At 40.5% G+C, this 23,731-nt stretch overlaps 1 long non-coding RNA gene across 6 annotated transcripts in view; it reads left to right on the top strand.

The window, feature by feature from the left end:
- The window catches only part of LOC148224946 (uncharacterized), a 75,313-nt gene that overhangs the window by 8,027 nt on the left and 43,555 nt on the right, over positions 1-23,731 (top strand). For 4 of the 6 annotated variants that reach the window (XR_015801790.1, XR_015801786.1, XR_015801791.1 and 1 more), the window contains exons 1-3: positions 6,288-6,571; positions 6,739-6,902; positions 10,206-10,299. This is a non-coding gene — a long non-coding RNA (uncharacterized LOC148224946). Of the gene's footprint in view, positions 1-6,287; positions 6,572-6,738; positions 6,903-10,205; positions 10,300-10,984; positions 11,287-23,731 lie in introns of those variants that run through there. The other 2 variants (XR_015801789.1, XR_015801788.1) reach the window with 2 other exon arrangements.

The following is a 23,731-nucleotide window of genomic DNA, read 5'->3' as shown; positions in this document are numbered from 1 at the left end:
AATGAGAGCCAAAATACTCTGACTGTTTTCTTCAGTATGGGGCCTAAAGTGATGAAAAGGGAAATGGGTTGGTGCACACCACCGTGTAATCTGAAAATAAAATAGCACTTCTCCATGAGCACAGTTAATGCTCCCTGTGCCATTCCAGGCATGACCCAGAGCCTGTCCCTGGACATAGGGATGAGTGTGTCTGAACCACTCCTCAACTGCACTGTCTTGTCAAGATTTGTGTCATCTCTGTCATTCACTGTGTGGGAGGTGCTGCCGAATAATTCCCCCTGTTTTAAAAAAGGTTTCAAAACTTCCTAAGATTTTGAAGATGGTAAATGTTGCTGAGATATATAAAATGATGTGTTGACCTTCTGCACAAGTAGCTGTTGCAAGGGATTATTCCTCAAGCCTACGCTTGAAACAGTTGCTGTGAGCAACTATTGAGTGAGCTGAAGTTGCCAGTTAAGAAAGCTGATAACACAGAATAGTTCATGGAGTAGAGTTACTCTCTTAGACCTGGGTGTTGATTTCTGAGATAAGTTTTTTGACAGATGGTATTTTTAATGGAAATGAAACAAGCAGCATTTAAAAAAAACCAACAAACACCAAAAAGTTAGATTCTGTATCTCCTGATCGTCCTGTAGGAAAGCAGACTTCAAGGTCGTTTGCAACATTTTCTGCCATTTCTGAGAGGCCTGGTGTGATGCTTTTTATCCTGGTGAATCTGCAGCCACATTATCAACAGACTGGAGCCTCTTAGTGTTTAGCAAGAAATAATTAATTTTAAAAATGCCTCATTAAGAATACCTGACATAATCTCTTTGGTCATTTAATTTTTGTTACCCATTTGGTCCGTTTTCTTACTAGAAAGCCATTTAGAACCTGTTGTGGCAAGTTGGCATTGATACTGAAAGGCTTGGCTAGGCCATGAGCTTTGTGCTCTGCTCCTCCCCAGGCAGCAGCAGTACACCTTGAGAGTCACCTGCTTGCTGTGCCTGCTGTCTGGACATACTTGAGTAGGTCACCAGAGCAAACCATTGTCTGTATTTACCAAATTGTTTGTTAAGGGTCAGTAGCTCATTATAATCCAAAACCACTTTGTGCTTCAGTGCATTCACATCTCCATCTCGGTGCTCCTGGGTGCTTCTGATAAAGGCAGGAGAGCTGCTGTAGGGTTGTTATTGTGCAGGGAGGGATAGACTGCCACCAGTATGTCCTGCCTTTCAGAGGAGTTTCTTTGAAAAATTGCAAATAAAGTGCAAGCAGAAGGCTCGAGATGACAGAACATATAGCCTGTACTAAATCCTTCTGCACCCACTCGAAGAAAACAGAAGTCTGTCCTGTCTGGAGCTGTCTGTTTTTCAGAAGCTGTGAAGATTTTGATTTTAGCCTGAGCATTCGTGATGTGAAGCCTACTGTTGGTGACAGCAGTGCTTCCACAATGGGAGAGTGTGAGCTCTGCTGGGCAGCAGTGGTTGCTTCCCAGCAGACCAGCCAAAATGCTCCCTCTTTCCTCACTCCCCAGAGTGAGCCAGATCACAGCCCCAAGCCTGGAAGGAAGAAACACTGAGTCCTGTGCCTTGAGCTTTTGTGCAGTGTTGCTAAACTCAGATACTGAGAGGTTGGAAGATGGAAAGCAGTAGCAGTAAGAGTCTTGGAGGTCTTTGAACCTGTCTGTTTCCTGGTGTCCATGTAAGATTCACGTCTGGGTTTCCATGTGGCCCCAGACTGCCATTGTTTTAAATGGAAGATGAGCTTCCATATAATTGTGAGACATTTGAAGGAAAGACTTTGGGGAAACAAGCAAATATTGTGATGTTCCTGAACAACTGTGCCCAGCCTTTGGGTGGCTGGAAGCAGAAGAGTGAGGAGGACTCTTTTGCCATGGGTCAGATTTGATTGTGGTTGTTACACAAGGTTTGTGTAAAGGCAGAGTGTGTGGGGTCAGAACAGCTGCCCTGCTGTGCCTGCAGGCTGGTCCTGCTGTGGACTGGCTGAGGGAGAAGCCAGCAGCTCCTTCCACCTTCCCTTCCCCAGCAGAAAACTGCTGCTGAGAGAGGCAGGAGGGTCAGGGCTGGAGAAGAGGTTACAGGCATCACCAGGAGGAGTCTGGCATTACCCTGCTCCTGTCCAGCCCAGCAGATGCTGCTGCCCTGGTTAAATACCTCAGAACAGCTGGACCAGGCTTGGGTTTGGAGGAACATCATCTCTGAAAGGTTAACTCAGGCACCTGAGGAAATTAGTGTGGAATAAAAACTTGGGAAAACTGAACTGAATCTGAGCATCGGCAATGCATCAAGAGACACAAATATTGCTAAAATATATGAAATGAAAGTTAGTGGAAAAAATTAAATATTTAGTGACGCATGTAGAGCTGGAAATATTGCTATGGTTATTAGGTTTTAATTAGTTGGAAACTGTTCATTCAAGCTCAGTTTCTGTGCAGTGATTGTCCTAATGTGGTTGGGTTTGGGATTTATCGTTTCTGAATTTTCCTTTCATTATGAGTTCTATGGCCTGAAATATTCATTGTACATGTGTCCTTCTGGCTTCTGGAGTGCTGTGGAGGGAGATTTTTTGTACACAAATTTTGCAGTAAATTGTACCAGTTACTGCCTAGTGGTAATTACCGTAGCTCTAGGCACTTAAGTGGTCCTGCTCAAAAGATATTTAATGGGAAAGAAAACATTTGAGGTTGTTTCACAACAGGAAAGTAGTGCCACCTTAGCTGTTTCACCTTTCAATATTAAAAAGACTGAGAAACTCAGGGTCTGTGTTTTTGCAATGCTCTGTGAGTTCATGTGGCCTCTATATGTACATATATGCACACAGACACTTAAGTGTGTCAGTGAAAAAAATCAAATTAAATATTTTTCTTTCACTGAAAGGTTTCACCTCCTCAGTTAAGAATTCTCCATTGCTATTAACATTACTTCATAATATCTGTTTTCAGGGACAGGAACATTTTTAATCCCTGGTCTTGCTTCACATGAGTGAATACAGATCTACCTGTTGACCAGAGCATTGGTACCTGGAATTAAAAAGGCATATTTTGGCCATTACTGTTGTGTCTGTTTTCCAATTCCTTGTTTGGAAGTCTTTATCTTTGCTATCTTATCTGATGCCTTCTGGAAACAATTTTCCCTTAACACCACTTCATAAATTTCAGCATACACTAGACTGAAGGTTCTGGGCCATTTCTCACATTTTATAATGAATTTTCTGATTGAATTCTTTTACAGATAACACCTCATACATGCAAAGCAGTGACTAAGATCCTGGTGGATTTTTTACTGATTTTATGTATACATCCCTAAGAACTTGTGATATATTCTGAAAAGCTAAGTTGTGACGGAAATGGGCACATTTATGTTTTCCAAAGCTTTAAATGAAAAATCTGAAAAGGTATAAGAATAAGATAAGAATAAGCCTATTAACATAATACCAGGAAAAATTAGAAACCAAGTGTGTTGGCATAATTAAATTTTATTTGGACTAACCACAACAATTTGAAATAACTACCAGATCTGTTGTCAAATAGTAGCTGAATGTTATTAGAGAAACTCTTGTCACTTACATTAATTTAATTAATGCCTCAGGCTTTACATGAGTAGCCATAACACAAAGATGATTAATCTCTGATTGTAAAGGGAAGCAGTGTATTTCTGTGGGTTCAAAATTTTCCTCACTGGGCAACCCACATGAATTTTAATTTGGAGTTTCGTTAAAACTTCTTAAAAGGTAGTTCTATCATGTCATGTTCTTCAGGGATGGCTGAATGTGGGGAGAAAGGCAGGGGCCTTTCCCCTGTGAGAGCAGATCTCCAGAAAGGCTGCAGGAAGGGTTATTCTCTGGGGGTGTTGTGGGCACTAAAGGTGTGGAAGCAATTCACAGAACTGAACAGCTGCAGAAGAAAGCAGGACTGTTAGTGGAGAAAGAATAATGATGAGAGGGATTCTGCTGCTGCAAAGTGTTGAAGGCACTGAGTGGGGAATCCCTGGAGAAGAAGCAGTGCTTGGCATCATTCAGAATGGTTAGGGCTGGAGGGACTTTTGGTCATTGCAACCACTGCACATTCAGATTTAGCCAATTTTCTGTAGTGGAATAGGAACTCCTGCACCTCTGCCCCACACATCTGCTGTGCCTCAGAAAGGGAAAATAGCAATTTGTCACCTGTATTTAAAAAGGACTTTGGAAACATATCAATGTGGCTTTTGTTGGGAGAAATCGTGTCTGAGAGAAATCCACTGCTCTTTGTCTGAAGCACTGACATGAGTGTGGATTAGGGTGATTTGGTTGGTACAGTGTGCTCAGATTTTCCTAAAGCTTTTGATAAGCTCCTCAGTCAGAAGATCCTAAAGAAGCAAAACAGTAGCAGGATGAAAGGAAAGTTCTCTGCTGGAAATGATGCGAGGAGTAGGAATAAACAGTCAGGTATTTCTGTGGGAGATAACAAGTGGAATCCCACAGGGATCTGCACTGAGTTCTGTGATGTCTGGCATATTCATAAGTGGTCTGGAAAATGTCCTAAATAGTGCTGGATGCTTCTTTGCCTGAGTTATTCAGGGTAGGAAAAATAAAAATCTTCTTTTAAAAATGTGGTGAGTAGTGTTTCAGTGAAATGGCAGCCTGCATTTGGTGCCAATAACCACAAGATAATGCACATGGGGAAAAATAAACCTGACTATATGATGCTGAAATGGGGTTTAAATACCTATTGTGACTCAAGGAAGAGAGCTCAAATTAGCTGTCAGTAATTCTAAGAAATGTTGGCTGAGGGCAGAGCAATGCTCAAAAGCAAATGGATTGTCAGCAATTGCTAGGGAAGACCCAGCAAACAAAAGAATTATTTTGCTATGCATTCACCTCTAGATTACTGTGTGCTGTTCTGGTCTCCACGTCTAAGAAAAGGGGACAGAGAAACCTGACAAATGTTTTCACAAACAAAGAACAGCTTCTGAATTGAGATTGATTAGATAGACTCCTTAGATGGGAAAAGGGAAGGTGGAAAGGCATGTGATAGCGGTGTTTAAAATCATGAGTGGCACGGAGAAAATAAGTAGCAAATGATTGTTTGCGTTTCTCCCAGAACAAGAACAAGGGACATCAGGTGGAATTACTGGGTAGTGGCTTAAGCAAACAACAGCAAACTTGGTCTTTGTGGTGTGTGATTAAACTGGAACCAGTCTTACAGTATCTGCTGGGTGTCAAGAGGTTAGATGGGCTCAAAACCAATCAGGCCAATTAACAGAAAAAAAGCCTATCAGGGATTAATAGGCAAGAAGATGACATTTGTGCCTGAGGAGCTGCTTGCGTGGCAGGCTCTGGATGTGGGGAGGAGAGAGTGGAGAAAATAACTGCATGGTTACCCCTTTTAAAAACTGTTTGCCTTGGTGTCTGCTGCTGGCTCCTGTCAGTGAAGGAACACCGGACATAGTGGGCCTTTGATCTGATCCACAGAATTCTGCATAATGTTTCTGTTTAATGTTTTTTTATGTTTTTGCACATAAAATAGCTCAGAGACCTACAGGGTCCTAAGGTTCGATCCCTACTTAAATAATTTAGACCCAGCCTGGATGTCCACTCAGAGTCTTGAAAGAGAACATATTTGGAAGGTCTCATTGATCCAGCCACCTGAGAAGGTGAGAGCCCTGGGATTATGGTGATGAGCCAGAGGCACCCATGCCTCTGGGTATGGAATTTGGTTCCTTGTGGGGTAACTAAGTAAAATGAATACCAGTGCTGCACTGGGTTTTCTTTCATCCTGAAATTCAGTGGTTTGTAGTTGTCTGAAGAGTACCTTTTGCATTGCACAGTTTATTGTTCTGCTTTCTGAGCTTGTGTATAACATGGATGTGCAGGAAGAAGCCAACATATTGTCATTGGTAAGAGAATGTCCCTTTAAAGCAGTGACAAAATTACTCTGTAGCTAGAAGTGTGACCATGAGAACTGCATTTTGATACCAGGAGAATGTCGATCTAGAGCTAAATTGAATGTCTGTTTCTTCAAGGAGGGTAAATTTAATCAGCTGCTCAAAATCAAATTAAGGGGGAAATCAGTTTGGAAAAACACAAGAATTACAATATAGCTAATGACCTGAGGTAATACTGGCAAGAAATTTGCTTTCACATTATAAAATGAAAAATTGTTTCTCTAAGAGGGAACTGCTTGTAGCTCTAGATTGCCTACGGTAGTTCAGAGCCCGGTGTTTCCTTGAGAGAACAATTAAAATGTGCCGCCCTTCCACCATTTACTTCCCCTCTATTATAGTAGTAATACCAACAGTTATTATACTGTGATCAAGCCTTTCAGTGTTTCTATCATAGTATTATTTTCTAACTTGGATGTTAAGCTGGAAATGTTTTCCCAGCCCAGCCTGAAACAGCCTCTTGCAGCTGGTGGTCCATGAGTGATCCACAAGTGTCATATCTTTTGCAGGAACATAGGCTCTGCTACAGCACCAGTCCTTACAGGAGCTCTCTCTACAGCTGGGAATAGAAAGTGAATCCTGCATTTGATTGCATCTTGCTGCAGAGAGGGATTTGGATTTTATTGTACAGATTATTTTGATTAACGTGGGTAAGTAGAGGGACTTTATTCAGTGCGGTTGAAAGGGGGAACGTCTTCTCTTGCTGATTTACTTACAATATAAAGGAAAGACACTGAAGGAGCTGTGGTTCAAAGGTACTGCTGCTGTTCCCTGAAGGTGATCCCTTCTGGCATAACTTTGTCTCTCTTATTGACAGAGAATTTGGAGATGATGGCCAGAAGCTGCAGCCATGACTCAGTAAGAAGGGGAAGAGTGCTGCTCTGATGTTACCTAGAGTTGCATTTAACTTAAACCAGCACAGTGCCTTGCTCTTCTGTGACCTTTACCCATCAGGAGTTATTAGCTAATTGAATTCAGAAGGTAACTCTCTAACTGTTTTCAAACTAAATTAACTTGCTTCAAGGGACCAAGTTGTGTTTGTATTTCCACAGAGATAATGAGTTTAGGCTTCAACTGAAACCTTGCCAGATAATGAGGAAAAAATAAATCAATGACCTCACTCTTATCTGGTCTTAACAGGCAGGCTTTCCTTTGCTAAAAGTGACCCTGAAATGGTCTGGATTGATTCACACAAATACTGAACCCTGCATCCTGCTAAGCAGAGCTGTCCTGGGGAACACTTTGCTCCATGAGGAGATCTAATCTGAGCATCAGCAAAGCTGCAAGGATTTAAATCACAGCTTTTCTTAGAGTCAAAATGAATGCTTCTGAGAAATTAAAATGAACAGTAAGATGCAGAGTTAAGGAAAAATTTAGCTTCAATACTTATTAGAAGAAAAAACCACATTCTCACACTTGTGCCTGGGACTGAGCAGTCTTCACAGGCATATACTTCCCTGATTCTCCATAGACATATGCTTCTCTGATTATTTAATTAGCTGGTATTGTTATATAAGAAATGCTTTACAGATGTTAAAGGGAGATTGTTGCCTGCTGAAAACTGGTGTAGCTGTATTGGTGGAGACCCTTCCTTTGGTGCCTTGATTAATGGAAGAAGTACACAACTCAGAAATGTTCCTCTCCAAAAGTACCTCCTTAGTCTCTGTATGGATCTCTCAAATGAAGGCTTAAATCTTCAGGTAATAAATGTGATTAATAATAGTTCTAGAGCATATATGAGGCAATCTGTTCAAATATGCAGAGGTAAGAGGCAGGAGATTTTAATTACTTGTAAAGAATCTATAAAACCTACTGTTAAGTCCAGAAAAGAAAACTGAAATTTTATAGTAGCAATAGCAGCAGTAGTAGAGAAGACCATTCTGGTCTAATAAGAGATCTGATGTTTCAGGGAGAGAGGTTGCTTTTATCAAATTTGTTGATACAGGTTGCATAGTGCACCAATTCTTCTATTGTTGAAGATCAAGGTAAAAGTGCCCCAAGGGAAAACCCCTTGGAGATCTTCAAAACCTGACTGGACATAGCCCTGAGCAGCTGTCTTTTTTTGACTCTGCTCTGAGCACAGGTCAGGACTGGGTGATCTGCCTTCCAAACTCAACCAATCTATGACTTTGTGAACCTAGAATACATTTTTAATGGTGGCCAGGACCTTCTCATGGGAACTGGTGCAGAGAGCAGGGCTCAGGTCTCCTGTAGGGGAAAAAGGCTCTCATGCATCAAACTGGGCTCCTTGCATTGCTTAGCTCTTTGTCCTTTTGCAAAACCAAAGTCCCATGCAACTTTTAGACAACTTACTCCTGGGAAGTGGCTGTGATTCCAAATTTATCAACCTGCCACCCCTGCAAACTGTGAGAAGTGGGCCTTTGGGCATAAGTGTGTTCCACTCAGAGCAATCTTCATTTGTGACTGGCCTGGGTGTGCTTCCTTCAGTGCTGCATCCAAAAGGATAAATGAACTTATTAGGGAGGTGGTTTGATCTGGGAATAAAGTTAATTAATTCCGAAAACATCATAGGATAAAGCAAAATGGACAGAACACTCCCATAAAATAAATCAGATAGGGATAGAAAATGTTGGAAGCTGAAATCATTCTATGTAATGCATTTTATTTTTCAAGTATTTGCAATGGAAAAGTTTCTTTTAAATGGTCACATTTGGAAAATCTTTTGATTAAAGAAATTAAATTAAAATCTCCTCTGCATTATTTAAAATATTTCAATCTTTTTATATGTTGTTTCTGTGATTATAAAAATTAGAAGAATAAAAGATAGAAAATAGATGTTTGAAAAGCTGCTTTAGGTCATTGTCTTCAAGCAATTGCCATAGCTCCTTAGTGACAACTTGAAGATTATTATATAGTCAGAGTGCTGCAGGGATGAGAATTAAGGCTTGAACTTTAGGAAAATTGTAGGATATTTTCTACCAGGAAAGGTGAAGGGCTGAGTCCTTGCACTTGGTGGAGATCCAGTCAAAGACCACACAGAATGTAACATGCTAACATAAATATATACAAAAAGCCCCCCTCATATCAACAGTGAAGAAGTTGGCTGCTATTTGATTGTAAATGTGATTAAATAGATATTTTCATCAGAGTCAAAACTGATTTTTTCAGCTGGATCAATCTTCACATGGAAGCAGAATATTCATCTAATACATGAACCACAACTTCTATTATAAAGCTTGCACCCTAGTTTTAAGTTGTTTTGTGGGAACCAAACCCTTTTCCTTTCTTGTCAGCTGTTGCCCTGCCTGTGCAGGGCAGTTCACTTGGCAACCAGGGCTCCATCAGTTTTATCAGTGGTCACCTACTATCAGCAATTGCAGGAGGCAATTCCCCAGTCTCAGGGCAGTTAAAAATACATTACAGCTTCATATTATGTGAGGAGTGTTTCCTTCCTGCATGAAGCTTATGTGGGCTCACAGATGTGCACACTTGGGCTCCAAGCACAAATATATCTGATCCCCCTCTCTTTTCAGGTCCCAAAACTAAAATAGATTGGATTACCCCCAATGGTAAGACTGAGTGTCAAAACGTAGGAAGAGAGAAAGTTTGTGTTTGTTTCTGTGGTTTTGATCTTTTTTTTTGGGTCCTCTGCAGACCTCAAGCTTTCCCCACACTTGGGATTTTCATTACCACTTGCTTTCTGTCCCTTGTGTGCAATCTGGTTTCTAAAGAGGCGGGAGTTTGTTCACCAGCCTTTCCCCCACAGGCAGCACTAATGAGCTCTTTCTCTTCCACCCACACCCTGTTTTCAGGAAATCTGTAGGAACTTAATGACTGTAATACTTCTGGCTTGTCTTATTAGATCTAAATTGTCCAATGGGCTCACAAAAGGTTAGGGAAGAGACACAACAAAAGACAAACAGCCCTGGATGCAGACACGAAGAGTCTTGTTTCCTTAAGAAATGTTGGCATTTTAGCTTTCACTCAGAGCTGACTAGAGCAACATCTGGAAAGAAACAGTGCTTTTCTGCCTAGATGGTTCTTCAGACCTGGGACTTTCAGGACGGGGTAGTGGCTGAAGGAGCCTGGCTGATCTCCTTTCCCATGTTTGATCAGTCTGGACAAGTCTGGACATCCCTGTCCCTTCAGGGATTCATGGGTTTCCTCTCACATGTGCAATCTTTGCCTTTCCTGATGGTCTTGGTTTTAATGTCTGCCAGTGTGTCCACTCTGAGCTGAAGGAAGTCATCATATTGTGATAATGTGGAAAACTGTTCTATTAATTCAGCCCTTTAACAAATTATTCAATTTTTCTTCCCTCAGCAGCTTGCTTGCAATGATCCTTCTTTATCCCACTCCTAAGTATCAAAAGCCTGGATAGATGAAACCATTCATGGAAGAGCTGGTGTCCAAACAGGTGAGAAAGACTTCCAAAAGTGTCACTAGCATCAGCCTTCTTCTCTTGGAGGCTTTAAACTGGGCCACTCATTATTGTTCCTCTTCCAGCTACTGCGTTTCCAAGTGCAGGTTTTCTGTGCCAGCAGCAATTCACTGCCTGCAGTCATACCCCAGCACTACAAGCACTTTCTGCTTGGCTAGGTGGGTTCTGCATACTCTTACAGCCACAGCAGTGTCTTATCTCTGCTGCCTGATGAGTCCTTTCCAGGTACTCTCAACACTTAAGTACTCACTCATCTCCCTCTTGTTCCTACCCCAGGGCCTTGCCCAGCTGCTGGGGCTGACAGGAGGAAAAGGTCTGGGATAATTCCCAGCCAAGGTGGCAGGCCCGAAGTCAGAGCAGTTTTGTGTCCCGACAGGGATTCTCCTTTTATGTAACCCTATGCATAAAATCACAGTAGCTTGAAATTTTATGGTAGGCTATAGGGGATGTTAGGGGATGTGTGTTTTGGAAAGAGCTGTGCTCATGCAGGGTTGTTACTGCAGTGTAGGAAGTCTCAGACCTTGGGCTCCAAGTTTCCATTTTGATTAAAAATAATTGAACTGAAATGAAACAGTCCATCCTGCCATCCTGCTCAAAATATCTTCTCTCTTTCTCTCTCTTTTTTTTTTTTTTTTTCTTTTTGGTGGGAAAACTTGAAAAGTATGGTTTTTTTTAGAATTATCTGAAGAAGTGATTTTAGATCTATTTTGTCCCAAAGTCAAGATTTCGTGGCTGGCAGTTCCTACTGTGTAAAGCAGTTGTATGCTATGTAAAGCAGAGTCAGCTTGAAGGCAGCAGGTGGTTACAGATGCTGTGATACTTCAGTGATACAGTTGAAAGAAAAACAGAGATGGACTTACATGTTGTTAAAGTTTAGGTGGTTTAGTGTACTATCAAAAAGACATCACAACAGCTACCTGTAACTTCACTGAAGATGGAAAACACCAATTTAATGTGGAGTTGGTATGTATAATTATGTTCAAATTCTGCTTTAATAATGTTGTCCGTATTTGCAATACTGTAAATGTGAAAATGAATTTCTGTCTGAAAGAGTGCCAGTGTGAAGCAGCATATAATTTTGTTTTTGTTTGTGCTGTACTCTGCATAATTACTGTAATTATGCATATTAGGCTGTTCTGTGTAATGGCACCAGAAGGTAGATAATTTTGCCAATGAAGCAGCTTATATACATTTTGTACTATCTACAGAAGTGCTTTTAAGATCACTTAATAGTGCTGATTTGCCCATAATAGGTCAAAAATTATGGCTGCTGCTTCCAAAATGTCTATCTGGAAGAGATGTTTTCCATAAAAATCAGGTGCTACTAAAAATATCAGAACTTTGTGTCTGAGAAAACAGAGAAAAGAAAAAGGGTAAAAATCTTTAATTAGCTGATAGGGCCTCTATCAGTATGATATGACAGGAGGATGCAGCACAGATTATACTCTGCATAAGAAATGGCAAATATAGAGCCACAGAATCATAGAATGGCCTGGGTTGGAATGGACCTGCTCAATGCCATTTACTTATTTTTCAACAGAATAAAATTTTAGATGAATATACTTAACAAAGAGCTAACATGAAAACTTAATTTTAAAATGATTCTAAGCAGAAGCACATGGATGATAGAGAAAACAAAAGGGGGAGGGAACGCAGGTGGGAAAAGTGGAGTCAGGCAGGGTGAGGTTGGCATGGAGTAAGTTATTACTTGGGTAAACTCAGAGTTTCAAAGGAAAGGTGTTATATAGGAGATGGTTCCTTCAAAGGTTCAGGAAAAATGCTTAAAAGTAATCTTTTTTGCTGTATGAGGTTGTTAGTGATGGTATTAGGGTAACTGGAGACCTCAGCCATTCCCTGGGAGTCTTTTGGCTGCAGCAGTGGGGCTGCAATGCTGGGACCAGCTCTCCTGCAGACCCGGCTCTGTCTGGCACTCAGTTGCAGTGGCCGAGCTTTTCTCAGCATGGAAAAGCCCAGCATGGGGGCCAGCCCTGTCCCTGTTAGAGGGGGTTCCTAGGTGGTGGTCTGCAGATGCTGTGGCCTGGGAGAGCCTGGCACATGGATTTGTGTGCTGGTCCCTTGCTGTCTGTGAGCAGCACCCTGTTGGCAATAGCTGTTTTTTAGTTGCTCTTTCTATCCCTCAGAGTGATGGATCTTGCATAAGTTTTTTTCCTGCCATAAGAGGCCTGGGTGGGTAGATAGTGACTCATTTGTCAGAAAAGTTTGGGAACTAGTCACTGGAAGCAGAAGTGGAGTTGTTTGGGGAGATGAGCAGGGCACAGGGTCTGAAGCTGTCGTGATTTGCTTTTGTATTATGCTCTGCATACTCATCAAATTAGGGCTCTGTTCTGTGAGAGGGGATGCCTGAGTGATCCTGCTGATCAGATGCATTACAAGTGTCAGCCCTGGTGAAACAGGAATTCTGCTGCTAGATAAGAGCAAATTCTCTGAGAGGATCTGTGTCTCCCAAGGCTGAATGGATTCACTGTGAAGTAAAAGCCACATGAAAACCTTCAATGTCATTTTTAGCTGTCCTTCAAAAGGCATGGTTTGGCAGCACTGATTTAAGATACGCAGGCTGTGTGGGGTACACTGTTATTTATCTTGCATTGATCTGGTGATCATAACCTGTGCTTTCCTGAGATGGCTCCCTTCTTGTTTGGCAAAACTGACCTGCCACTTGCAATTCATTTGAAATGCAGCAGCCATGGATCTGAGCTGGCACATTCACCCTGCACCGTTTTCTTTCTTCACCCAAATCAGGGTAGGTGTGAACACAGCCAGCTCTGGAAGGGGCTGGCTTTGGTTGTGTGTAATATCCTCTCCTTGGTCTCTGTTTGAGGGGACTGCACTCACCTGTCATGTGAGATTCTGGGTTTTGACATCACGATAGAAGTCAGAAACTAATAATAATTTGGCTATGGTGGCTCTGACAAAAGGCCATTTATTCCTCTCTGAAATTTGGCTGAATTAATTTCCACTCATAAAAGCAGCCACAGATAAACATTTTTCCCCTGAGTGATTTGAAATTATGATTGTTGCTTTATTGACTGATGTGAATTTCAGTCAACTCACTCTTCTTTTGTTGACAACTTTGTAGAATATTTCAGGTAATAAAAAGCTGTTTTCTCTTTGTTGGTCACCTCAAATGTATTTCTGTTCTTCAGATAAAATTGTTATTGCTTTGGTTAATATCTAAAAGAAAAAATCGTTATGGAAGTTGTAGAGCCTTGTTTATCAGCCTACAGTCTCAGGGAAGGGTGCTGTCATAATATAAAACTCAAGTTCAGCCTTCTCTTTAATAAGGAAGGTGAGAAAATCTGGTCAAATGACAGAAAAAAATAATTAATCTTAAAACTCAGAATTAAATCAGATGGTGAGATTTAACTGTAGACTGGTCAGCTGAGTGAGACCTTCAGTTTGGTATTGGGAAGGAAGCTGTAGTTCTTGGTGACCTGGAGTCACTGACATGGCTGGGGGTGGTTTTGCTCTAATGTGCACAAGGTCTGAACAATTTTTTCAGCTACTGCCAACCTTATTTCCCCAGGAAGTTTTCTATCTGAAGTGTCTCTGCACTGTTTTTTTTCTACTAGTACAGTTTGTAAACTTTAACTACTGCTGTGCTACTAACACCCTTGTTCTGAGAACATCTTGGACTAGTTTTTCAATTTGTACTTTCATTCCTGAGATAATTTTTATCATTCATATAGAAGAGTATAGCAAAGTGGAGGCCTCAGAGGTGGAAGCATAGTTTCACTCTGTGCTGCACTTCCCTGGGTGATACAAGTAGCTCCCCTACAAGGTCAAGCAATCCAAGTGTACTTGAAGAGTTTGGACAGTTTCACTCTGTTTTTCAGGAGATCTCAAATGAAAGTCTGTCTTGTTTTGATGCATGAGACTTTAGCAGTACTGCTTGCCTAAACTAAATTCTCCAGCATAAAATCAATCAGATATTCAAACTTGTATAGTGGAAAGTCTAAATGTCATTCATTTACTTGCAGGGACATGACAGTCTTCATTGATTTCTGAAAACCAGTGAGTTATTTGCACTCCTTGCGATATCAAAAAGAAGAGGGAAAAAGGGAACGAGGGAAACTTATGTTGCCTCATTCTTTTTCTGAATTCTGGTTATCAAATTTTGGCAAGTAATTCCTAATGAGCATAAGGAAAGAAACACCATTTTAGACCAGTTATCCTGCCTTTAGTCAAGCTGCAAATACTCAAGTGAGAGAGGAAGATAAGAGAAAGTACACAGTGATACTTCCTTAACACTCTCCCAAATACTTGGGATTTGTGGCTTAGGGTCTATCTCACTGCAAGTCCACCAAAAATCTGTGAGCAGGTTTCATATTGTCAATCCAAAAGTCTGGACTTGTTCCAGAAAGAACCCTAATGGCTGAATTAATGACCTTAGAGATGTTTTCCAGTCTAATTGATTCTGTGATTCTAAGCTGAGAGGAATACTCCAGTGTGTTGCAGGTGTTCCTGGAGACCTCTCTGGCCCACAGGAGGGAAGGTTGCTCCAGTTTTTTGAGAAATGTTGGTCTTGACCCAGTTGGAGGAGCAGGGCAGAGGAGACCACACTGCATATGAGTGGTTGGTCTGGCCACCAATAGTTCTGTCAAGTTAATAATGCTACATGATTATAGCAAAGCTGTGTAAGAAGCAACTTTGTCCTTCTATAAGAAGTACAGGACAGACTTACAAAAGTTTTAAAAAAGAGTTGTGACTCTCAAACTAAATTTGGGTACAGTCCCAGTGATGCTCAATAAATAAAGACATGATAATTGGCAAGGTTTAAGTTAATTTACTTCAAGTAAATAATAATATATGAAGTAGGTCATATGCTGAGCAGATCATGGACAAATATGTTTATTTTAGTTAAATTTTCCAACGTGTTCCCAAAGATGGACATTTTAGTTTGTGAGAGAAAAGCAGTTTGATCAGTTTTTCAATGAGTTACTCAATTTTTTGCTTCCTGCAGCTTTGCTTGCAGAGGATGATAATCAGCTGAAAATTGGACAAAGTACCATGAATATTTTTATTGTCAGTCTTATGGATTATAGCTCTGACTTAATGAAGAAAGTCAATGTTCCCACAATTTCAATATGTGAGAAGAATTGGCCTTAAAACCAAATGTGCTCCCAAGTGTTACTTAAAGGAAGAAGTTTGGACAATTTTTCAGGAAAAGCACTAGGTCTCCTCCATATGTTCTTCTTGCTAATGTGATTTCTTTTTATTCCATGTTCTGTATATGTTTAGCAGTAATGTATTAAGAGTTGCTTGATTATTCTTCACCTTACTTCTTTTGCCTTCAGCTGCTACATCATCAGGTTGTGGGTGAAAATCACATCTAAATGATTTCAAATGTAAGATCAGTGATTGAATTCTGCTACTAGTTTGTGGTCATAGTGGTGGAAACTAAAAGTTAAGAAGTTACTACTTTTTTGCCTTTGCCTTTAATTATCTGTTTTCATTTTGCAATCTCATATTAAAACTCAAGTTAAGTTTTAGACTGACAGAGATCTCCAGACAGACACTGCCATGTGTATGTGATTACATCAAGCACTTACTGAACCAGTCCAGTTACTCCACAGCTACAATTCATTAAAATATTTAATATTTCCGTAAAATATTTTCAGGTCTTAGCTTCAGTGCTATAAGTCTTCACATGATTTGAAGACTACTTATATTTTTGTGTAAAGAGCTGGTGCAGCTGTAGGTAGAGATCTGTCATGGAAAGCTACTAGAGGCTGTATTGTCAGTAAATCTCCACATTAGGAGTGAGTTTACTATAGCAATTGTCCACTCCACTTGTCCTATTCCAACAGTGTTGAAACAATGTTATTACAATGACAGTATCCCTTGGGAGATTTCTTAAGTAATTTACAAACAGAATATGCAGCAGTATTATTATTGGGAGTCATTAATAACATATTTATATTATTTATGTATCAATATACATGCACACATATGTATGCAAAACACAAGTGAAAAAATTGAATTGTCATGAGCAATTATGCACAAGGGATAATTTTCTGTGTCTATGCACAGCACTACAAAAATTATTTCCTCACTTCTATTTAATGAATGTCCAACTTACAGACCAACTATTCTTTCAGACAGGGCACTCAGAGATGATGTTCAAATGGGAAGGGATGTAACTCTGCTCACTCTGAGACACAGGGCATTTTGAGTGAGTACCCTTTTGGAGGATAAATCTTGTTTTATAAGTTTTAAAGTTTTTCTCATTTTTTGAGAGAAATAATTACTGTCCCTTCCTAGCTTCTGCCAGATAAAAATAGAAATTATATTAAGGAACAATAAAAAAGTGTATAGCAAAGGAGTATTTGACTTTTTTTTCTTTAGGTGGTTACATTCAAGGTTGAAAATAGCAACATGTACTGATGTAAAGGATTTACCAGTTCTCTAACAGATTGTGTTGAGAAGAAAACAACAAATCCAACAAGGAGAAAAAGAAGGAAGGGAGTAGATGCAAATTTTTATAGGCTTATGGGTGAATACAGATACATATAATTCGTGCTGTGCTCTGTCTTACAAGAATTCATCTTAGAAAAGTTCAGGCAGTAGGGAAGTACAAGTGCTTTAAAACACTGTAAATGAACTCCCTCTTTTGAGCCTCTGTTGAAAGGAAATTAGGCCTAATGTAAGAGTACCATACTCCCATTAAAATAACTTCATAAAATATTTTCATTTACATAGCAGAGGGCAAAAGTTGTGGGGAGGGACCTGCAGATTTAGCAGGGTCCATTTCATTGTGTACAGTGGAGATAACAACTTGAGTTCCTGTTCTCAAAGCAACACAGATGATCAGATAAGGGAACAGAGAAAGAAATAAAAAGCCTAGGCATTTTTAACAGACACTAACAGTGCTTTTAATTTTTGATTCTTACCGAATTTTGAAATTTCTAGAATAAATGCATGGGATGGCCTGTGCTAATAGGGCTTTTCTGTCTACTAGTTAGAAAAGGATCCTAAAGTTTGTGGTTTTAATGAGACCCAGACCCAGGAGGGAGTAGGACCCAGGACAGCAGCAGGCAAAGACTTGTCTCAGCTGTTGTGTGTCTCAGCTGCAGGTTTGTTCTGCTGAGAGCTTGGATGCTCTCCTGGTCCTCTCCTGTTGTGTCTCTAGATGAAAGAAGAGCAGCTGTCCCTGGAACCTGCTCCTTCAGTCCCTCCCTGCAGCCTCTGGGCGAGACCCAAGTGCCCTGGAGAGAGCATGTACATCTCTTGTGTGTTTTGTGTGGCCTTTTGTCAGGTGGAGGGAAGTCTGAAGTCTTGGCCTGACTGGAGGCATGAGTTACAGGTGTCCCACACAGAGTCAAACCTCCCACTCCAAGGTGTGCATGAGATGCACGGAAAGCAAACCTCAGCTCTCAGACAATGGCTTCCTCAGGCTGGAAAAGTAGGGCAACATTTTTGACTTTGATAACTTTTTTCTGTGAAGAGGATGGGATGAAATGCATTGAAATTATGGATGAGCTGGGGCTAGAGAGAGTCTTTGCTGTAACATGAGGCAGTGTCAGCACAATAATCAGTGGTGCCAGTGCAGGCTCTGAGCTGACAAATGCTGACTTCTACAGGGAACTCTGAAGACTGCAGAGACAATTGAAGTTATGCACAACCATAAATATTTAATTCCTATTATTGCATCCCGAGAATTGCAAGACCGTCTGCAAAACACTGTAAAACAGCAGCATAAAATATATCAGAAATACAATATGCTATAAATATTGGAGGGAAAACAGAAGCATAAAGTTAAATCTTAAGTTTATTTATAACTATAGACCTTGGGATTCTCTTGTGCATTGTGGTGGTATTTTGTAATTATACCAGCAGGTAAAAATGACCAATTCTCTCCTGGCATAAAATATGCTGCGATTTAATTAAAGCAGAAAGCTAATTTAAGTGGAATTGAGAAAGGCTAAATCAATTACGAAGAATGCTATTATTGGATTTGAAAGTCTTGCAAAATTAGTCAAGTACTATAGCACCACATTTTCTCCTTTTTAATGTAAGAAAAAAGATTAGTTCATCATTGCCTCCAATGGTTCAAGGAAGGTAATTCACAAAAATTGAGAGGTAACATTTTCAATCAATTAAGATATAATAAAATAATCACTTGAACTTCAATAGCATTTTGGCAGAAATAGGTGCTTTTCATTGAAAACAGAGGTGGTACAGCCAAGACCTGTGCCTGTGGTTTGGTTTGGCCATGCCAAATCCTTTGGAAAGCTGCCATTTGTTTTCCTCATGCCCCCATTTTGCCCTGTAAGGTTCCCCAGAAGCAATGGTTTTCATGAGTGAGGGGGACTGATATCTTCAGGATGTACAACTAGAGAGCTTGGCCTACATCAAGGGCAACATAAGTCACTCAAATGATAGTTATTATTCCTGCTTTCCCAGTGTTTTTTGGTGAAAATATGTTCTTTTTTTTTTTTTTTTTTATTTGAGATTTTGCTTTTCTGTAGCAAAAGTCAGAAATAGTAACTTGCTTTTCAATTGTTTTTATTTTCAATCAGATTTCTTACTCAGCCATTTTAAAGAGTTCTCCTCCATTACCCTTATCCTGACCCTCACAAGCTGTGTATCTGGACTGGTGGTTACTTTTCTAAAACATCAGTATGTTAAATCTTTTTTAAACATTGATCAAGTAAGTAGTGGAAGTGCTAGAGGTGCAATTATTATTCCTGAACATTATGATGTGCCAGTCTTCCCACATTGCCAGAGGAGAACATTGTGTCTTCTCAATACACATCCTTCTGCTCCTCCCTGCCCACTCAATGGCTTGCATACAGAAAGCTAATAAATGCTTAACTGAAATTAGGACATTATCGACTTTTCTAGGTGAGGAAAACTCCCCAGGGAATAGTTTAATAGGCTGGAACTGCTTACACAAGTTGTACCAGTGTAGCTTCAAAGAAGCCCTACGTATGGCCGGCGAGCTGAGGTCTGGAAGAGTCAGAGGGGCAGCATCAAATCATCTGTGGTTTGGGGGCCGATGTTTCTGCCTGTTCATAAGAGGGATGGAGAAATGACCAGAAATTTGGACAGAAGAGTGCAAGTGGAGCCATAGGATGTATCTTCTTGAGTCATGGCTGTAGGCTACTCTAGAACATGTCTAGTGCAGCAGAGCAGCTTTACAGCCCAGCCCTCTCATGATATCAGCAGGCACGTGCAAGACTTGAAGTGGTTCAAGAGCTTTTCAGTGCAGAAGCTGTGACTGCTTAGTTTGTGGTGCTGTGATTTCTACCTTGCTATCAATGCTATCACAAACCATCTGAGTTGAAATAATCCAAGACACTGCACTTTGTAATAAACTGAACTGAGGAGATGTGAAAACCATTCACTACATCTCAGATAACCTCTAGATGAGCAGTAGGTTCATTTCTCACAGTTGTCTAATATAGTTGGAGTCTTTATAAGTTTCTAACAGCAAAAAGTTACACTTGACATTATTTATACCAGGTATATCATAAAACAAGGAATAAAACAAATGAGGTTAGCTAAAGTGATTTTCCAACAGAAATATATCTATGCTGGCAAGTCTAAAAATGTCCTATGATCTCATTTGTCCTCTCCCTTGTTTCCTCCCCCTCTCCCCTCCTTGCTCCCTTCTTCCCCATACGTACATAGAAGATGATTATACTGGCAAATATTCCAAGAACAGAGCTTGCCTGAGACGAGGTGACAATAAAACTTCACAGCAGGGGAAAAAAACTCCAATAGGTATTCCCACAATGCAGCTTAACTCAAATGTCTGTATACTTTCGCTTTTTGCAATAAATCTGTGTCAGTCTGACTGAACAGTTAAATTCTGAATGTTCTTGCTTCTGATGGGCAGGCTTACCTACTAATACTATTCACCAGTTTTGACATTCAAGAGTTTAGTTCTCCTATAAAAACAAACAAAAAAATCTTCCAAAGTTTTTGAAGTGCTGTGTAATGATTGGTTATATGAATTTATAAGTTAATTTAAAAAAAAGTGCCTGGAAGTTGATAGATCTTCATTGGCCATTTAATAGTCCAAGCTCAAGAGGACTCTCAGTGTCTTTTATCAGAAAAAAACCCTTCTCAGTACACAGACAAACTAATTTGCAGCACTCTAGCACAGAAACAACCACAATAAAGTAAAATCTCACAATGCTTTAGAAATGAATTTTAGAAAAGAAGTGGCAGTAATAAATGTTCTCACTAACCCCAGAAATCTCTCATAACTTTATGTATCTTGCTGAGAAGTTACTTTTTCTAGACTTGCATGAAATCAGCTAATGGTGTGATATCAAGGCTCAGATTTCTCTTCAGAAATTGTTTATATTAATTCTAAAAAAATTTACTACGAACTGTCTTAATCTAAACTGAGAGAAAATGCTCTTAATTGAAATATCACTTTCTACAGATGGTTGAGCAATAGTGCAATACTGGCTATGAAATTGATTTAATTTAATTGGTGCAACCAGTCCTTTGGGGCCCTCATTATAGGAGACAGCAGTATGCATTTCCTTCACATAACACCCTCTACTTCCATTACCCAAAACTCATTTGCTGCATTTATTTGGCAGGAGGAGCAGGTTTCTCAGTTCAACTCCTGCTCTCCAGCCACTAATCCTTCTGGATTTGTCTGCAAATTCTGCTGCAAAACACCATCCCAGTGAAATGAGCTGGTTCAGCTCAGAAGACAGCTTGGCCCTTGCAGCATCCAGCTTCAGGTGATGTTCCCACATCTGAGATGCAGCTTTAGTGTGATGGAGGCAGCACACCTGTGTTGTGATCCCTGCTCCTGCCTGGCATAAACCTCTGCAGGACCTTGGTATGAGAGACCACTACAAAAATGTCGCATTATAAGTAGGTCTGTGAACGCATAATGAAACCTTCACTGGTATTTAGTTTCTTTTCTTTACTATAAAAAAGCCTAGACACTTCTAAAGTCCTAAGATTCCTGTTAAGTATTAATTTGCCAGCAGGTTCTGAATCTACACTCCAGCTAAGAACTTGGACATCTGACATTACAGTTTAAACTGGTGCTTGTTTCAAGTCACTCAAAGATGGTGGATTTTCCTCAGTCTTTACCACATGAAAAACAGTGAAATTCTGGCCAGTGCTAAAGACCAGACATATTTTAATGTGATTCTAAAAGTCTCCCCCAGGCTCTCCAAGGTTTCCTCCTGGGAGAGTCCTTGTTGCTGATGGTGACAAAGTTGTATTACACAGTTAGTCTTAAAAATTAGGGGAATGTGTCCAGTCTTAGCTCAGAGCTGGCCTTGCTTCAGGCCCTGCCAGGCTAAGAGCTATGGAAGGCTCTTTGGGATGGATGTGAAATCATTAGTAACAAAATTTATAAGGATGAAAATGATCTATTGAGATTTTTTTATGGTTGGTCCATTTGTTAGTGCCAAGAGTTGTTCATCTGGGGCTGGTTCATGGTCTCCCTGCCAGGCTGCTGCTCTGTGCTGGTGTCAGTCTGGTTGCTGGTCTGTGCATACAGCTCTGGACATGGTATTTACTGCACTCCTGTTTTTTCTTCACCCTGAAGTACATGGGGGTGCCTTGTGTTCACACCTTCTTCTCCCTGGGAGTGTGTCTGGATTTCAGGTCCTTACAAGCTGGGATGTACCTGAAGTGCACACCTAGAGCTGAGGAAGAGAATCGTGTTCTGGTTTGCAGAAGAGATGTCCCTGCTCACATCTTCTACTCTTCATGTCTTTGATCCTTTTGCTTCTTTGGACTCTCTTCCTGCTGGTAGCAGCACTTCTAAAAGCCTGAGATGATCTTGTTTTTCTGTATACTATCCTTGTGAGTCCCTTCCAACTCAGAAAATTCTGTGATTCTCTACCATTGTTTGGTTTGTTGTCCTTTAGTTCCTGTGCCAACATCCTCCTAGCCCATTATAAATTACAAAACTTACAGGTGAAAATCCACAGTAAAATAGCAAAGTAGTTTATGTTAATTTTCTTCCCTGAAAAGCATTTCCTCTCCACTTTGTTTTGAAATACTGTATTTTGAATGCTTTTCATGGAGGAAACTTAACATGAGCTGTCTAATGGCCCTGCAGCCTCTAAGTGTTTCCAGGACTAACAGAATGATTTCAGGATTACTCTTTTTCCAGGAGACGATCCAGTACTCAAATCCTAATTTGAGGGCTGATATCTAAAATAGGAACACTGGCATCTCTCAGTTTGCTGATATTAGTGTTTTCAGAGAGTTTCCTGGTAGCACCCAGTCTTTACCCAGATGTGTGGAGCAACCAGATGTAGATATTTATTTGAGGCATTCCCTTTTGGTGCTTCATTCTGTCACTGCCTGTTATTGCTGTTGTTTCTCTGACTTTTTTTTCCTTTTTCTTCTCCCTGCCTGTTTATCTTCTGTTTTTCATCTGCTTCTCTTTAAATTTCCCCTTCTTAAAGGGTTTCGATGGCCATTCACACCCTTTTCTCCTAGCGTTCAACCCCCAGATGGCTGGTGCTGACACTACAGTGTTATAACTAAAGCTGGTTGTGCTAAAACCAAATAAGCAAAATTAAATGCACATTAGCTCACCATTTCAGGATGCCTCTGGACTACAGTTAACAGCTTCAAATCCATTAGTGCTCAGCCAGCAGTAAAACACTCTTCATCATATCCCTGAGAGTTGGAAATGCATATTAAAAACCATGTGGTTAAGGCTCCTGATGATCCAAGTGCCTCCTCCAAGCCTTGTAAAGTTGTCAGGTATTTCATGCTTGTAATTTGTTGTGGACATCAACTACCAATTTTTGCTTATGTAACTTTATTTCAAAGCCAGAAAAGAGGATGGGAAGAATGGGAAAAACACGGAGTGAAGAATGATTTGTGCTAACCCTGGTGACATTTATCAGCTACTAGGCTGCTTGCTTTTACCAGCTGCACTGCCATAGCTAAACAGCTCAGGGCTGTGGCAGTTGTTGTGTAGTGTCTGCTGTGTTTTGGGGTGCCCTGAGAACCCAGCTGAACAATTTCAGCACTTACAAAGGATCTGCCATTGCTTGAGGTGGAACATGCAGAGCACACACAGAAACCAGGAGGTAAATGGCAATGTAAGCTCACCTGGGAGCTACACTTGACCTAACATTTCATCCAGTTCTGTATAATGAAATTGAGAGAGTGGTGCTTGATAGCGCTTATTAGGAACTGGGAATTAAAACTGATATTGCTAAGCAGCAAATACAGTTGCAAGGGAGAGGATTAAAGGAACAGGCACAGTTCAGGACAGAAATATTAATCTCCTTATTTCCAGTTCCAGTTATGCCCAATGCATGAACTGAATGTTCAGCAGCACCTGGTGTGTCTGCCACCCACTGAGCTCCCAGCAGCAATAGTTTTCACTCATTTGAGAGATTGTTTTTAAAGGAGATCCTAAACTCTATGGTGAAGC

The sequence above is a fragment of the Sturnus vulgaris genome, chromosome 2 (assembly GCF_052056855.1).
Source record: "Sturnus vulgaris isolate bStuVul1 chromosome 2, bStuVul1.hap1, whole genome shotgun sequence".
Lineage (NCBI taxonomy): Eukaryota > Metazoa > Chordata > Aves > Passeriformes > Sturnidae > Sturnus > Sturnus vulgaris.
This window is presented reverse-complemented; position numbering and strand designations above follow the sequence as displayed.